Source organism: Paroedura picta, chromosome 8 (genome assembly GCF_049243985.1).
Source record: "Paroedura picta isolate Pp20150507F chromosome 8, Ppicta_v3.0, whole genome shotgun sequence".
Taxonomy (NCBI): domain Eukaryota; kingdom Metazoa; phylum Chordata; class Lepidosauria; order Squamata; family Gekkonidae; genus Paroedura; species Paroedura picta.
The window spans coordinates 86,692,815-86,710,410 of NC_135376.1; the positions used below are offsets into that span (position 1 = coordinate 86,692,815).

At 44.1% G+C, this 17,596-nt stretch overlaps 1 long non-coding RNA gene across 3 annotated transcripts in view; it reads left to right on the forward strand.

Annotated features, from left to right (window-relative positions):
- Positions 1-17,596, forward strand: part of LOC143842688 (uncharacterized) — a 177,989-nt gene that overhangs the window by 118,817 nt on the left and 41,576 nt on the right. For 2 of the 3 annotated variants that reach the window (XR_013233289.1, XR_013233290.1), the window contains one exon: positions 14-150. This is a non-coding gene — a long non-coding RNA (uncharacterized LOC143842688). The remainder of the gene's footprint in view (positions 1-13; positions 151-17,596) is intronic. The other variant, XR_013233291.1, reaches the window with a different exon arrangement.

The following is a 17,596-nucleotide window of genomic DNA, read 5'->3' on the forward strand; positions in this document are numbered from 1 at the left end:
TCCTTTCCCCCAGCAGCACGGGCACCATTGTGACTGCTTTGTGAACAACAATTGGCAGCTTCACTATGGCAATATGACATCAGCAACCACAAGCAAGTGCCAGAGACTTTTCATGATGTTCAAGAGGTTGCCAAGTGAGACATACCAGCAGTAAGTAAAATGTACTGAGATCCTCAGTCTTATTAATAAATTAGTCTAGTGTTTGTTCTAAACTCTCAACGTATGGTTTCTTTTGCAGTATGAAATTGATGGTGCATAGTGTACATAGTTTGTATATGGAAGGTCCTAGCTTCACCTTCATCTTCACTTGAAATAACTCAAGGTAGAAGATGTTGAGGGAGATCTTGGAGAGCTGTTATCAGTCATTGTGGGCAGGACTTCTGTAGATGGACCAGTGGTGTAAGACTGCTTCATACATTGTTAATATTGGCTTAATTACAAAAGATGAATTTCCATAGGGTTTGCCCATTGCCTTTACCAAAAATGTGACTAGAAGGGAACATCTAGAATCGAGTTCAGCGTTGACCTATATTAATATTTGTAGTATTAGGCCTTCAGTTAAATTCATTCTAAGTCTGTGACTTGGCACAGTACGGTAGAATGTAGTATTTTCTATTGCAATAAAAGTATTTGAAAGAAAATGTATATAAATTTTAAACTGCACCAATACCTTGTTTAAGCATTTGAGTATGAATTGCCTCTAAGCAATGTGGTAACAAAGATTTTAAAAATCTGAAACATGATCTTTGCCTTTGTTTTCTATAACAGTGGATCCTTTTGCACTTTCCCTCCTTGTACTTTTATATGCTATTTAAGGCTTGTTGTTGGTGGTGTTGTTGATTTTAAAAATAATATTGGATAAGGATGGATATTTTTGAGGTTATAGATATGCTACAAATAATGTGCCATGGTATGTATGAACAAGAGGATTAGCATTGTATTTACTCAAATACAAGACAGTTTTTTAAAAAAGCTTTTTTCATTGGCTTTTCAAAAAGGGGAGTTGTCCAAAATTCAGGCAAAGATTAATACAAATGTGGAGAGAGGTGAGAAGGCATACAGATTGGTCAAACAGCTTGGCAATGTTGTTGGTACCCTCTCTTCTGTAATGTTTTCTGGCTCAATTGAAGTTCATGGGGAACGAGAAAGGCCATCCTGTCTGTTAGCTGGTGCTGGCAGTCTGGTACCTGTTTGTGTGACCGAACAACAAGATGTACTTTTGCTTAGCCAGAAAATGGTAGTAGTGGTGATGTGGATAAAGCCCATCCTTTCAATCAACTAGGAAAGCAGCTTGTGTGACTGAATTGTGGAGGTGTGTGTGAACACTCTCTTCCTTTACACTTTCTAGCTCTGACTCAACTGGGCCAGTAGAAAGATACAGAGGCAATCCCAGAGACAATGGTTGTTGCAATGACAGAACCCTTAAAGGTTGCAGCTTAGAGGTTGGTTTGAGGAAGACACTTCTGGTTGGCTGGCTTGTCAGTGGCCAGACCCCATCTCACTTTGACGGGAAATTTTCTGACAAACACCCGTCTCCGAGATCATCTTCATATCACTCTGCAATCACATTGCCTGGCTGAAATGTACAAAATGGATGCCAGTTGTGTCTAAACTGACCAAATTTCACTGTCTGCTCCCAAGCAGGAATAAAACTGTACATGCCAACCCATTGCCATGCTTCCAGGAGCTAGCTGGACTCTTTGGATGATATCACTGTGACTTCACAGGGACTGATGCCTGCTAACTCATTCTTCCCATTCAAAATAGAAATGCATATCTGCAGGGCAATAGTGTTATTAATGTCATCAATGCTAAAAGCTTCTTCTGTCCCTTTCACCTGATAAAATTCAATTTGGGAAATCACTAACAGCCTGTCACACCTAATTAGCATCCTGTCCAACAATCTAGGGGTCATGAAAAACACACTTTTAGTCTCACTTAGATAATACAATCATTACTTTGTCTCTTTTTCTGGAAAATTTATTAAGAGGTTATCCAGGGCAATCACAAATATTGTTCCATCCAGGGTTTTGTTTCAAACCAGACAGGATCATTACATGCTTTCTAGTTTCTTTATTATACATACATAATATCTTCAATTATATTGTTTTAGGGGCTACAGCATCTAACAGCCTCAAGATACACATCTTGCTATTTAAGCCCATACCCAAACCACTCTGTGCATGTGTTCTTAGATCCAGTACACACATCCCTAAGTGCTTGTAGGCTTCACATTTTTCATAGAATCATAGAATCATGGAAGGGGCCATACAGGCCATCCAGTCCAACCCCCTGCTCAACGCAGGATCAGCCCAAAGCATCCTAAAGCATCCGAGAAAAGTGTGTATCCAACCTTTGCTTGAAGTCTGCCAGTGAGGGGGAGTTCACCACCTCCTTAGGCAGCCTATTCCAATGCTGAACTACTCTGACTGTGAAAATTCTTTTCCTGATATCTAGTCTATATCGTTTTTCCAGTGACTTCTTCATGCTGAGATGGCAGGTATACTTTATACTTTCTCCCTAATATTCTCATATTGTACCATCTCAGCTCCGTTTTTCTAATCTAGCTCATTGAGGCTCATTTGTGTTTGTTTCTTTTGTAGAGTTAAGTACAAGAAATATGTATATAATTTTGAAACTCTTGTAGGGTTCCTCGTTTTGTGCCTCCAGTGTTTTCTGGGTTTGTCCTGAGCAGGTATTGATCTGAAGATCTTAATGCTCTTGGGGGACTATAAGGGAAAATGTATGCTGGTCACAGGTATGCTGGTCCCAGACAATTTAGGGCTTTAAAGCCAAGCACCTTGAACCTGATTTAGTCTCCAATCTGGAGCCAATGCAGCTGGAGGATCATTGGTATTACATGTGACCTCCACCGAGTCCCTGTCAGGACTAATGCTGTTGCAATTTGGACCAGCTGGAGTTTCTAAAGCAATCTCAAGGCCAGCCCTATGTAGAGTGAGTTGCAGAAGTCTAATAATGCATGGATCACTCTGGCTGGGTCTGGTTCTGAGAGATAAAGTATAAGCCGCCCCACCTGGTGCAGGTGGAAAAATGCCAGGCAGGCTGTCTTTGTGATGTGGGCTTCCATTAATCAGAAGGTATGCTCTAACTTCTGACAGAAGTCACTGGTGTTAACTGTACCCCATCAAATATTGGGAGCTGTATCACCTGTCCAGGACCTCTGTCTTGGCTGGATACAACTTCAGCTGACTCTGCTTGAGCCAATCTGACATGGCCTCCAGACACCTGACCAGAATGTCTGGGAGTGTTTCCAAATGATCATCCATTATTTAAGTTATTATTTTGTTTCAGTTTTCAAAACATGAGGCATCTCCATTTTTTCTCTAAGTTGGCATTACAGGACAAAAAGGGACATCAAAATACTTTACATGTGCTAGGGTAAAAATATTTAGCAAAATAGCTTTAGCAAAAAATTGTCCCCATCTTATTCACATGATAATGGTTCCTTCTTCTTATATCTTATAATAAAACATGAAAACCCTGATTCCCATTATGCATTAACAGTAAGGCACTGAATAAACCACAAAGCAATCGGTTTTCAGTGTGGTTTCATCATCTCTTCTTAATGTTATAAATGAGGGCTATAAATTGCTTTCTGACACAATTCATGTAATAAAATACTTAATGGATTGTGAATGACAAGGATAAAACTTGGCATTTAGTATCGCAATTTATATTTAAATGTGGTTCAGACATAAATACAAGGGCTATCAATAGCAGGTTGTCTAAATACATGCAGCCTTGCATTTCAGTTTAGCAGATTTAGCATGCTAGAGATTAGATGGTGAACCATGATCACAAATATATCAAAATTATATATGTTATTAATCTAAATGACAGGGTTTTTTTCTCAAGGAAAGCATATTTCTTGAATGATAAACATTTCCTTAATATCAGTCACGGCACATTTATTTTTCAAAATAAGAGTAATACTTTTCTTGTTCTTATGAATCAGATAGTTCAGCTCTGAATTCACGATTATGCTTCGCTATGTGGAATGATAAGAGGCCACTGAAAAGGATAATTATCTAAGCATGTACACATAGTGAATAGATGATGCATCCTGTTCTTTCTTTATTTTATTTGTTATATTTCTATACCACCCACCCCGGAGGCTCAGGGCGGTTTACATCAAACAGGAACAATGCAAATAACTCAGTTTATAATAATACAATAATCACAATAAACAACATTATGGAATGGTGACACTGGCAAGGACAAGTCAACGTGTACTGATGGCCAGTGGGATAGGTGAGTCTGCAGAGATGGTCATAGGAGGGAGGCTGATGGGAGCCAGTGGTTTGGGTTGACCTCAACCAAATCCCTGGTGGAGGAACTTCCTTTTGCAGGTCCTGCAGAACTTTTCAAGTCCTGTCAGGGCCCTGATCTCCTCTGGGAACTCATTCCACTGGGTGGAGGCCAGGACAGAGAAAGCTCTGGCCCTGGTTGAGGTAAAACAGGCTTTCCTGAGGCCAGGGGTCACCAGAAAGTTGGAGGCGGTAGAGCGTAAGGTTCTTTGAGGAGTGTAGGCAGAGAGGTGATACTGTAGGTATACTGGGCCCAGATTGCATGTGACCTTGAAGGTGATAACCAAAACCTTAAGCCTGATCTGGAATGTGACCAGGAGCCAGCACAGCTGCTGGAGGATAGGCTGAATGTGGGACTTCTGAGGTGTCGCTGTGAGGACCCTGGGTGTGAGGACCCTGTTCTGGACCAGTTGGAGTTTCTGGATCAGCGACAAGGGCAGACCAGCATAGAACGAGTTGCATAAGTACAGTCTAGAGGTTACCGTCATGTGGATCACTGTGGCTAGGTGTTCCAGGGCCAAGTTGGGTGCTAGTAGTTTGGTTTGGCAAAAGGTGGTAAAATGCCAGCTGTGCTACCATCATGATCTGAGCCTCTATTGAGAGGGAGGCATCAAGAATAACCCCCAGGTTCATGGTGGAGCAGGACACTGATAGCTGCACTCCATCCAGATTGGGTAGGCGCGCTTCCCCGCTTGGACCTTTCCTGAACCATTGTAAATTGTTATACTGAACCATTGTAATATTTCCCACATCACTGGGAACATCAACCACTGGGGTCTACATTTCATCCTAGTTGTGGAGAAACTAAGAACTGCTTCATAAAGGTGTGTTTTTCAGCTTCAGTTAACTTGACAGTCTTTTATACTTTAATTTTGAAGTCACCTTTTTACTAGGGATGGTACCTAACTTTTGTAAAACAATCTGCATACTTCGCCTTTGGTGAAGATCATGGGGACACTGCCAAGGCTTTGTGAATACGCACATGGATTTATCTGAATTCTCAGGATTCTGTTTGCACTCTACCAGGTTGGCAAAATTTGGTTACAGTTGTGAGCATGTTGTGAAGTAAACCTGTCTAAAGATGATTTTATGATCCAGTATAACCTTATTTCATCATGAAATCATGCTTCCTTCCCTTTCCCTCCTGAATGTATTTGAATTCAGTGGATCAGATCTTGATCTTTGAAATGAGCCATTTCAAATGAATAACCTAATGCTTCCATATTGAAACTTAAGCTGCTGAAAAATATAGCCAATTTAATTTTCAAGAAACTTCTGCAACAGTTTGCATGGAAGCACACCTCTGGAAGTTCTACCATCACCAGCAGTGTCCACTAAGGTTTTTGGCAGCTAAAAAACCTTTGATCATTTTCATTTATTTCCTGGACTTGACCACCTACACATTAATGCATCGACGCTCCCCATATACCCAAAGAGAAGCTAAAGTTTTCTTTTTGTTATGGAAGCCTTGACCAGCTTGATTTTCACTATACCGGTAGAACGCTAAATGCATTCATTTGCATAGGTAGAGCTTCAAGATTAGGAAAAAGAATTGGAAGTCTTCGAGTTGCACACCATTGGGGAATGTGGAACATTTATTAAAAAGTTAATGTCTGAAGAGAACAAGAAAAATGAGGAGCGTGAAAATATTCCTCCCCATTCTTCTCTGCTTCAGGGGTTCTACTTAACTTCAATATCAGAATGCATTCTCTGAAAGACAGAGGCACTGAATTATAACTGGACAGTTCTTTAGGAATTTGATTGTGGATAATCTAATATACTAAATCTTCTTCTACCTCTTGAAAATTGTGTATCATGGTATTTATGTTTCTGAATGTATTTGAGTTGTACTTACTCTATAAGTACAATCAGTCCATTGTCAGTTTAAAATCCTAATTAAAAAAATGATGGATCATTATTATTTAGCATCCTTTACATCATTTCGGGATACATGGTTGCAGATTACATTAATGCAGCAAGTACAACTATGTATAATAAGATCTGTATGTTTGGGTAATGATTGTGCGTGTGAGAACCAAGCCGTTATAAAGTTGTGTCTGTGAAGATTGCCAGGTGGTTATGATGGGCTTAATGTTTGTTTCCGTGTTCTTCCAGCATACCTTGGATAGTATACATGGCTCTGTACCCTCCCATGTTACCCCTATTATTCACTCTGCTCTGATGTAGGTTCAGATGAGAAATGGTGACTGGCACAATACTCAGCAGCTTTGATAGCTAAGTGGGGATTTGCTGCCTGATCCTCATTTGAGACTCCACCATATTGACTCCCTCTCTCAATGTGCTTATGGTTATTCTTCCCAATATGTATCCAGTAAAATACTGGAAGCATCTATAGAAACCAAGGGAGGGGGGGCACACAACAACCTCAGTGCGGTATTTTCCACCAACACTATGCTATACTACACTATACTACTATACCATACAAGTATTGGCTTGATTCTAATGGGAAAAAAAGGAATAATAGTAAATAAAATGGATTTTTTTTGATAATTCAAAGGCTTTATAGCTTGGACAAGCCATTAAACCAAGCCTTTAGTATTGGAAAATTACAGATGAAGAAAGGAGTTTTACAGATGGGCAATTTTAGTTGATCGGTTTATAATATATACTAGGGATTTTTTTTTTAATTTAACAGACAGGGCCTTAAGAGATGATGGACAAAGGCAGGCAGCATTTAAGAGATCAGATCGAAAGTGCATCTTTTAAATGTTGGCTTAGTATTAGGATCATTTTTTAAATCTTCTTTAAGAATGCATATAAAAGTCTCATTCTGAAATGCTTAAAGAGTAAACAGTTCGCATTATTAAAAAACAGACAATGATTTCTATTGCATTATAATAGTCATGTTAATTTACCTTTCAGTATGCTCCTCCTAGTGGAATTTGTGGGGCCCTTATGTTCTTTTGAAATGTTCTGATGAAAGCTGTAGACCAGGGTAGCCAAACCAGATGTCCATGGACTACAGTTACCATGAGCCCCTGCCATCATCCATGGATATCTGAAGAGCTACAGTTTGGCCAACCCAATGTAGGTCATATTATTTGGGATTACTCGGTTATATTATGTTATCCCACTTGTTAATTTACTTATTACTAATCTTTGTGCCTTTCTTTGTTATTTTGTGAAATATGATACACATTCTGAAATGGCATTCTAAAGAACATTTGATATTTTATAATCTGTCGAGATAAATAAGGAATATGACTGCACGATGCAGTCCCATTCTTCAGTAAGCCCTTCTAACATCTTCAGACAATTTTCTTTTCCTTCATCTTCCTTTCAGGAGGTTTCTGTCTCTGTACCCTTGCTTCTTCTATAGGAAGGTAAGGCTCAAAGGGGAAAGGCCCCCAGCCATGCTGAGCCAAATGGAGGCTTTTGGAAAAACCAGCCCTGGCATCTTGCAAAGGCTGCTTCCTGAGCAAGCAGCCAGGCATGAACTTTAAAAGGACAATTAAACAGAGAAGAGACGTGGCCAGAGGGGATGCCAATCACTTGCTATGGGTGGCAAAGCAAAGGAGCCAGTGAAAAGAGTAGGAGGTCAATGTGCTATTAAGATCCTCCCCTCTTGCTTGGAGGCCAACAGAGTGACCCTTAGGGCATCATGAATGAGAGGGTGCAGCTGGACACCCCCTGCCCCCAGCCGTCTTGACTTTGAGCACTCTGCCTCCTGGATCTGTGACTCTTCAGAAGTGGTGGAAACTGGTTGGCTTTCCTTTTGTCAACGTTACAGATACCTAGCTCAAATCCTCAAATCTAGTATTTATGGAGGCTGGATCCTCCAGACAGTGAACATTGAAGCAAATGTTCCCTCCTTTTCTCACAGCAGCCTCCTGTAACCCTGAACAAGCATGCTTAGGAATGGGAGATCCTCAATTGACAAAAGCCACATGGGGCTGCATCAAGGAAAGGAAATCAGGAAATATTCTCCCTTTCCCCTCTTCTATCAGTAGAGATTTTTGCTGGGTCTAGAGACTTGGTTAATGTAAGACTTGGTTAATGCAGCTTCCCCCTGTTGCATGGCTTTTTTGTTTTTGTTTTGGTCCTGACTTCTGGCTTTAGTGATGGTGGTTTGTATGATTGAATCCATAAACAGACCTATGTGTACTGATGGTTGCAGTTCTATCCTAGCTGATGGTCATTCATCAATTAGCACGACTTAGAACTTTGCACAATGAATCATGTGTGAGAGGAATATCCTTATAGACAGTTCATTCTATGCCGTAAGACATGAGGCCTCTCCCCTTCCATAACAGACCCATTTTACAAGGAGGTGTATATGATAGTAACGATTAACTGAATTTTGCATGACAATTTCTGTTAAGTCTCATTGCCAGGTATTTAATATGCTATCAGACATTAGAACAGGTAGATCCAAAAAAGAAATAAAGTTCATGGTAAAATATTCATCTTTATGGCTAAAATTCTACCAAACAGTGATAAATTTAAATTTTTCCATCTTGCCATATCCTTTTTAAGATCCACCCACAACATTTGCCTCTTTGCCTGGTAAGAAACACTAGAGCAGGGGTAGTCAACCTGTGGCCCTCCAGATGTTCATGGACTACAATTCCCATAATCCCCTGCCTGAAAATGCTGGCAGGGGCTCATGGGAATTGTAGTGCATGGACATCTGGAGGACCACAGGTTGACTACCCCTGCACTAGAGAACAGAGCACCTTGAATGAATAGGAGCCTCTGCTTATACACTTGTGTAGCAAAAAGGTGATAAAAATAATTAATTCCTTCCTTGTATAGTCGGCAGAGACAGGGTAGAATAGAGGTCTAAAGAATAAATAAAAGAAAGAATCAGAAAGCTCTCCAAGCTAGTGAGTTAGCAGTGTAATTGGTGTAAATGCTTTGAAAAGACTAAATCTATCACCACAATGCCCTGCAGTGGCAAGATCTGTATAACTGTGCGGTTGGGGAAAAGGATTCCATTGGTTGCACTCCCTGTGAACTCACTTTAGTCTCACTCTCTCCCCTTCCTCTGATTTTCATGAACTCTGCCAGACACCAAGGTGCCAGAATAATGGCTGTGCCCAAGGATTACTGAACATTACCCAATGTCATTACTTCAAAAATTCATTGGAGTTTTTTTTTTTTACATTATATGGATTTTCACTTTGTTATCTGAGTAGTTAACATCTGAATAGTACTCCTAGAGGGAACAGTTGCTTCAACATCTCCCTAAACTGAAGAAGCAAGGTTAAAGGCATTCTGACTTGCAGCTAAATTGTGTTTATCCTCCATCAGGAATCCCCTTGAGGAGGACAGTTATAAAGAGCTGGCATCCTTAAGCACCAGGACATCAGCCTCTTTACTTAAAAGATCTAGATCCAAGTTCACAAGCTGACTTCTCCTCCAGAGGAACTTAAGAGGGTTCCACGTTGATTATCAGAAGGATTCAACCTCTGGACCATAACAGTCTTTACAAGGGCAAGGACGATCCCAGTGGTTCAGTAAAGGTGACTATGTTCACCAAATGTACTGGAAGATGAGTTTGCCTTTCACACTTTACATATTTACTATCGGTAACACCTGTGCAGGCATTACAGAGACAATTGCCACATAAAGTGTGAAATATTTCTCATTTCAAAATGCTTGCTAACCTCTTTTGTAATCCTTATCCCCATTAGGACCATTTCATGTTCAACTAAGCAAGTTTTCCACTTATGTAGCAAAAAGGTGATAAAAATAATGAATTCATTCCTTGCATAGTCCACACATTAACCTACAGTCTAGCTGCAGCAGATAAATAGAACAGATAGTCTCTCAAACTGTCCCAAAATGGCAATTGGGCACAGCATTTTGGGGGCAAAACCATTTAGTGCTATTTAAGTGCCTTTTCCCCCCAACTGTTAATATACTTCAACACTTTCTCAACCTTTTTATCCTTGAGAAACCCCTGAAATATTCTCCAGGCTTTGAGAAACCGCAGAAGTGGCATGATTGTGCAGAATATGGTTGGGAGGCATAGCTGTGTATACATCCACGTGGGGTCCCTCTTCTTCCCACTCTCTCCAGGGCCTTCATTGGCCATTTTGGGAGGGGGGGTTGACATGACCATAGACCGGTGACATGACTACAGACCAGTGAGTCTGACCTCTGTTGTGAGGACGATAATGGAGCAGACATTAAAGGGAGCGATCTGCAAACATCTGGAGGACAATTTGGTGATCCAAGGAAGTCAGCATGGATTTGTCTCCAATAGGTCCTGTCAGACCAACCTGGTTTCCTTTTTTGACCAAGTAACAGGTTTGCTGGATCGTGGAAACTCTGTTGATGTCGTTTACTTGGATTTTAGTAAAGCTTTTGATAATGATGTTCTGATGGATAAATTGAAGGACTGCAATTTGGATTTTCAGATAGTTAGGTGGATAGGGAATTGGTTAGAGAACCACACTCAAAGAGTTGTTGCCAATGGTGTTTCATCAGACTGGAGGGAGGTGAGTAGTGGGGTACCTCAGGGCTCGGTGCTTTGTCCGGTACTTTTAAACATATTTATTAATGATCTAGATGAGGGGGTGGAGGGACTACTCATCAAGTTTGTAGATGACACCAAATTGGAAGGACTGGCAAATGCTCCAAAAGATAGAGACAGAGTTCAATGAGATCTGAACACAATGGAAAAATGGGCAAATGAGAACAAGATGCAATTTAATAAAGATAAGTGTAAAGTTCTGCATCTGGGTCAGAAAAATGAAAAGCATACCTACTGGATGGGGGATACGATGTCATAGTCCCATTGTATACGGCACTGGTCAGACCACACCTGGAGTACTGTGTGCAGTTCTGGAGGCCTCACTTCAAGAAGGACGTAGGTAAAATTGAAAGGATACAGAGGAGAGCGACGAGGATGATCTGGGGCCAAGGGACTAAGCCCTACGTTGATAGGTTGAGGGACTTGGGAATGTTCAGCCTGGAGAAAAGGAGGTTGAGAGGGGACATGATAGCCCTTTTTAAGTATTTGAAAGGTTGTCATTTGGAGGAGGGCAAGATGCTGTTCCCATTGGCTGAAGAGAAAAGGGCACACAGTAATGGGTTTAAATTACAACGATATAAGCTAGATATCAGGAAAAAAATTTTCACAGTCAGAGTAGTTCAGCAGTGGAATAGGCTGCCTAAGGAGGTGGTGAGCTCCCCCTCACTGGCAGTCTTCAAGCAAAGGTTGGATACACACTTTTCTTGGATGCTTTAGGATGCTTTGGGCTGATCCTGCATTGAGCAGGGGGTTGGACTAGATGGCCTGTATGGCCCCTTCCAACTCTATGATTCTATATATGATTATATCACCTGACAATCAACATTTAACAAATTTTAAAAACATATGAAAATTCATTAACTTCCACCCATTCAGAAAATCCTTCCGGGACCATCAAGAAACTCTAGGGTTTCACGAAACTCTGGTTGAGAAAGGCTGCTCTACAGCAGTGGTCCCCAACCTGCGGGCCGCGGCCCGGCGCCGGGCCGCAAAGGCCATGGCGCCGGGCCACGGCTCCCTCTCCCCGCCCCCCCCCCCGCGCGCAGTAAAAAACTTCCCGGGCCGCAAGCTTGCGGCCCGGGAAGCTACTTACTGCGGGAGGGCGGGGAGAGGGAATCAGGGCCGGGCCGCGCCCGTGCAGGCCGCGCCCGCTCGGCCCGATCCGCGGGCGCGGCCCGATCCGTGGGTGCGGCCCGCGGGCGCGGGCGGGCGTGGCTCGCGGGCGCGGCCCGATCCGCGGGTGCGGCCCAAAGCATGGGCGTGGCCCGCGCGGGCGCGGTCCCTGCGGGCGCGACCCAATGCCCTGCCGGTCCCCAGCCTAATAAAGGTTGGGGACCACTGCTCTACAGTGAAAGCAATCCTTCATGCTCAGAAGGTATCTAGATGTTAAAGCTCTATGCAAAACATACAATGCAGGGTAGTCATTTGCTAGCCAAAATAAAGCTTTAAAATATGTAGGTTCACTGCTGAGACTTAAGACACCAATTAATTTCATGTAGATCTTTCTACAAACAATGTACTGTACAAATGTCTACTGTGATAAGTGGTTTGCGTAGAAAGAGAAGGGCAGAATTCACTAACAGATAAAAGGGTTTTGATGATATAAAGGGTGTGGGAAATCAGAATATTGCAAAGTTTCTCCCACCCAGTCTTGGGAAGGGACCCTCATTTCTGGCAGTTTTTGAATTTACAAAATCACATCAAAATGTGTTATTTTTTTAGTTCACATCTGCTGTGAAGGCAATAATCTTGATTTTTGTACTGCAAGGAATTTAAATCATATGCTGAGAGAGAATGTTATTACATACAACAGAAGTCTTAAATTGATGGGTCTGGACCCTCATTTGGGTTTCAGAATCTCTGCTTCTTGGTCTAAGCTATCTTAGTTGCTTGTTTCTTTTTGCCTTCCATTTTAAAGGACTGTATAGATGGAGAATAGGAGTATCATGCCTTCTGCTTCTCTTTGCATAGACATGGAGAAGAACAGTGGCAGAGTAGTGTTCTCCATGGCTCTGACCTGTGTCCTGTTCCTCACTACTGTTAATCTCCTGCTGCTGGGCTTGTATTTCCTGGCCTCAACTCTTTTGGTCTGCAGTCCATGATGGTGGACTTGACAGTGGTGAGGTTATAACTTTGACTCACACTCTAACATGATACTAATTTCACATGACTTTCCATCACACACTTGCCGTTGAATGGGTCCCAGGTGGAAAACCACCGCCATACGGAATGGAGCTGAATTTCCAAAAAAAGTCTTCTGAAATACATTTTTACCTGCTGGTGGATTCCAAGACCAAGATGAATTTTTACAGACTCACAGCCCTTAATACTTCTCTTTATCTTAGTTGGTCATTTCATCAATACTTTCTGGCTTTTTCATTATTTATATATATACTCCAAAGCAAAGTCCAGATTTTATGACGTTCCTATCAGCAGTTGCTGTGGTGTTACCACTGCCCACTGAGGCATGTTCACCATTGGTAGTCATATAACATTAAAGGTGAATCCACATACAAAGCCACCTGAACTGTTTGATGAAGCTCCTTTTAAAAATATCCCACCAAATCCTACCCAACTAGCAGAATGTCAGCATGAGTCTTCAGTGCAAGCATCCCCTAGCTGGGCCATAGCAATGGGGAATAATGAATCCAACTGTCATTTGTTCTTTTGGAAGCATTATTATTCATACTCTAACTTCTGTAGTGGTATTCAGTTGTAGAAGTATGACCCAGTCCACATTTATATTTATATTTATATTTATATTTATATTTATATTTATATTTATATTTATATTTATATTTATATTTATATTTATATTTATATTTATATTTATATTTATATTTATATTTATATTTATATTTATATTTATATTTATATTTATATTTATATTTATATTCCACTTCCGGACCCTGCTGGCTCGTGGCAGTTTACAATAAAATTTAAAACCCACATAAAATACATAATCTGTAAACCGCCCGTGGCGCCGCGGGCGCCACGGACTAAATAAAACAGTAAGGGGTCCTGGGGCGGGATGAGTCCGGGATGAGGAAGGGTCCAGATTGGACCCTTCCTCATGACAGACAATCGGAGGGACCAATCGGCAGGCGCGAAGCGCCTGCCGATTGGTCCCTCCGATTCCCAGCCCCAGGAACTGCGAGCCGCGCGCAGCGCGGTTCGCAGTTGCTCCCGGCCTGACGTGGTGAGAGGCGCGAAGCGCCTCTCACCGCGTCAGGCCGCCGCCTGGGAGAGCCCCCGGCAGTCGCGCACAGCGCGGCTGCCGGGGGCTCCCTGCCCGGCGGCCTGACGCGGCGAGAGGCGCGAAGCGCCTCTCGCCGCGTCAGGCCGCCGCCTGGGAAAGCCCCCGGCAGTCTCCGGGCTCCCTGCCTGGCACCCTGACGCCGCAAGAGGCCCGAGGCTCCCTCCCTCCGACCGCCCGCATGGGCTGAAGGCGCTCCGCCAGGGCCAGGCTCGCTCCTCGGACCGTCCGCCTCGGAAGCCGCGGGGCCTCCCACATGCCGGCCTGAGCGCCTCCGCCGCCGGCCCCGCTCCATGCCGTGAGCGCGCCTTCGCCCAGCCGCCGACTCTGCTCCGCCATGGCCGGGACGACCCGCGGGGACCGCTCGCGGCTCTCTCCGTCGACCATGCCCGGTGGCGCCGCCGGCGGGGAGGTGCAGGACGGCCTGGAGTTCGTCACCCTCATGGACAACAGCGACGCCTCCGGAATAAGGTGCCCTAAATTCCCGCGCGCTGCCCTGTCCCTCCGTCTGCTCGATCGCCCGACCCCTTCCCGCAACCCCCCTCCCCCCACGATAACACGATGCCCGCCAGCCGCCACGATGCCCGCCAGCCCCACCCCCACCGTCCCTTTCCCAGGTCCGTGCCCGCAACACAACTCACTGTGATGCCGTCCTCCGCTTCCCTGGCCCTTTTCTCCCCTTGCCGTGGCGACGCGCCTCGCCTAGGCCTTGCTGCGCCTTGCCTAGGCCGCGCCTCGCCTACCCAGCGCGCCCTGCGCCACCTCCACCATGGACTGACACGCCCATGCGCGGACTCCCGCGCATGCCTGCTGCCACTCGCCGTCGCTCCGACCCTCGCCCACCAGCCCCAGCCGGCCTGCGTCCCCGCTGCGGCGTCTCCAACATGGGGCACCTCGCCTGCAGCTCTGGTAAGCTGCCAGGATGACCGGCCGCCCTTCTCCCACCCCCATACCAGCCTTCCCGAGCCGCGGCAGCGCCGAGCCTCTTCCACGCCCCGGGAGGACGCTCGACATCCCGCGTGGCTGCCCGCCTGCCCTGCGGCCTTCTCCCCGCCCCCAAGAGAGGCCACGACAATGCCCCACATCGCCAACGCCTGCCTGCGCAGAGCCCGGCCCCGGGAAGCCTTCGCCCTCCAAAGGCTTCCCCGCCCAGCGCTCGCTAGCGCCCATTTTATTGAAGGATAAAATGGGCTTTTTTTACTAGTGATACCATAAAACCATACTGGCGGCAAAAAAAAAAAAAATCTGTGGCCTACCCCTTCCCATCCATCCACACCCTATAGTAACAGCCAGCACCACACCCACACCCACACCTGGGGGGATCTTCTGGCAAAGGCTGATAGCTGTGGATTTCTTGTGTACATGGATTAATGCTAATGGGGGAAGCAAGATGACAAGCAACATGCATGCGTGCTGAGATCTGCATCCCTCAATGAAACAAAGAGCAACAGTGTTGCCGGTGGGAGGAGTCTATAGCCATGACTAGACCATGACTAGGTATGTTCTAGACCAGGGGTAGTCAAACTGCGGCCCTGCAGATGTCCATGGACTACAATTTGCTGGCAGGGGCTCATGGGAATTGTAGTCCATGGACATCTGGAGGGCCACAGTTTGACTACCCCTGTTCTAAACTGAGGCGACCAAATATACTACAGTATTTGCTAGGTCAACTGAGGATACTGAATTACAATTACCCAGGAGGTTGTCTGGCTAATAATACCAATAGAGACCCTTAGCTGATGGCATTGTATCTTATTTTGGCAATGAGTTATGCAAATTGGTGCAACATACACTAACTATTATTTATTTTCATTTGTATATGTTTTGCGAGGCTTGAAATTCCCTTGATATCAAATATAAATCAATGTCTCCATTCACTAATTATTCATTTCCAAAACTTCTTAAAATGCTATGCTCAGTCTTTTTCATGGAAACAGCTCAAATCACATCAGAATGGAATGTGTTGTCTGTAAAATGAAAACTGGTGCCTAAATTGATGCAAATTATGCCATTTATATGTAAATAATATTTGTAAACTAAGTGAGGCTATCCAGTTTATATATTTCCAAGGTAGTTTTCTCTGCAGAACAAATCACCCACTCCTTTTTCAATGAATTATAGTTTATCTAAAATAAGAATAAAATCCTCTTTATCTGAATTTTTAAAATCCCATTAATAGTAGTTGAAGGATTTCATCCATCATCCTGATGATGATAAATATCTAACCATCCTTTTTACCCTCCCCCCCTTTATTATGGATGCTCACTAAATTCCTGAGGAAACTCACCATCAATTAAAAGTAATTCATTAGTCACATTCATATCACAATATCCCAAACTGTCAATACTTTTGGACAGAGGGATTTTGCATTTATGACCTCTATTTTAACTATCTCCATTGTTTATTTTCTCGCGCCTCTATGCAAGTACTTCTATTTATCACATTTCAGTATTTAATCAATTTGTGCTACCTTTGTCTCAGGTTACATAACTTTCTCTGTTGTCTTCCATTTGGTCAAGCTGAACCTGCAAACAAAGTTTTATATCTATTCTGCTTATAGCTGCATTACTAAAATCACCTACATTTCAGAATTGCCTATCTCCAGTGAGAAATCACATGTATAATACATTCTAATTCCCCATAGGAATTGTATATACCCAGAATTAAACTGGGCTCACTTAGTTCTTACATCTGTTATTAATTCTTTCTATTGCTATTTGCTTCTATTCACAGACCGCATTGTTCCAACTGCATTAATCCAATTTTAGCTGTACTTGTGCATCCTGACTCTAATTAGCCCTTCCTGACAACCAACCCCTTTAACCCTACTGTATGAAATGCTTGAGGAAATCTGTTACAGTGTTTCTGATATATATATAGCATCTATATGACCCATTATGCATGGAGGGGAAGGTCCGCTCAGAGCTGGAACGACAGCGACGGAAATCCCCGATAATGCACACCGCTGGTCAAGCGCAGGTTTGATGTAGGCCGCCAAAAAACCCATGTTAGGGAAACGCGGAAGAAAGTGAAGCCCACCGCCCGGCCAGGGCACAACCAGATGTAGCACCGGAGAGGGAGCGTGCTTAATCAGGGAGGGCGGCTACCACCGCGGCTGCCCTGCATTTCATCCGGCAGTCTCTGGCCCTTTGATTGCTGCAGGCCACTGTGCCCTCCCTTTCCCTCTGCGTCTGCTGGCTCACCCCCCTTCCGTTTCCAGCAGCTTGGATGCACCGAGCGCGACCGGCATACGTGTCATCTGCACCTGTACGTGCCCTCGACAGCCCAGCTGTCGGGCGCTTCCGGTGCAGTGGCCTGCTTCATGGCCCAGGTCTGGGAAGCCCCACTCTGCGCTCCCATCTCGTTTGCTTCACATTGCCATCTCTTTGGCCGTCGCCCCTGGCTGCTCCAGATGTTGCCGCTGTGCCGTGCAGCTTCCTCCTCCGGATCTTCTGTCCAACTCCCACCCGTCGTACAAGCAGCTGTGCATAATGGGTCTATATGAGCTAC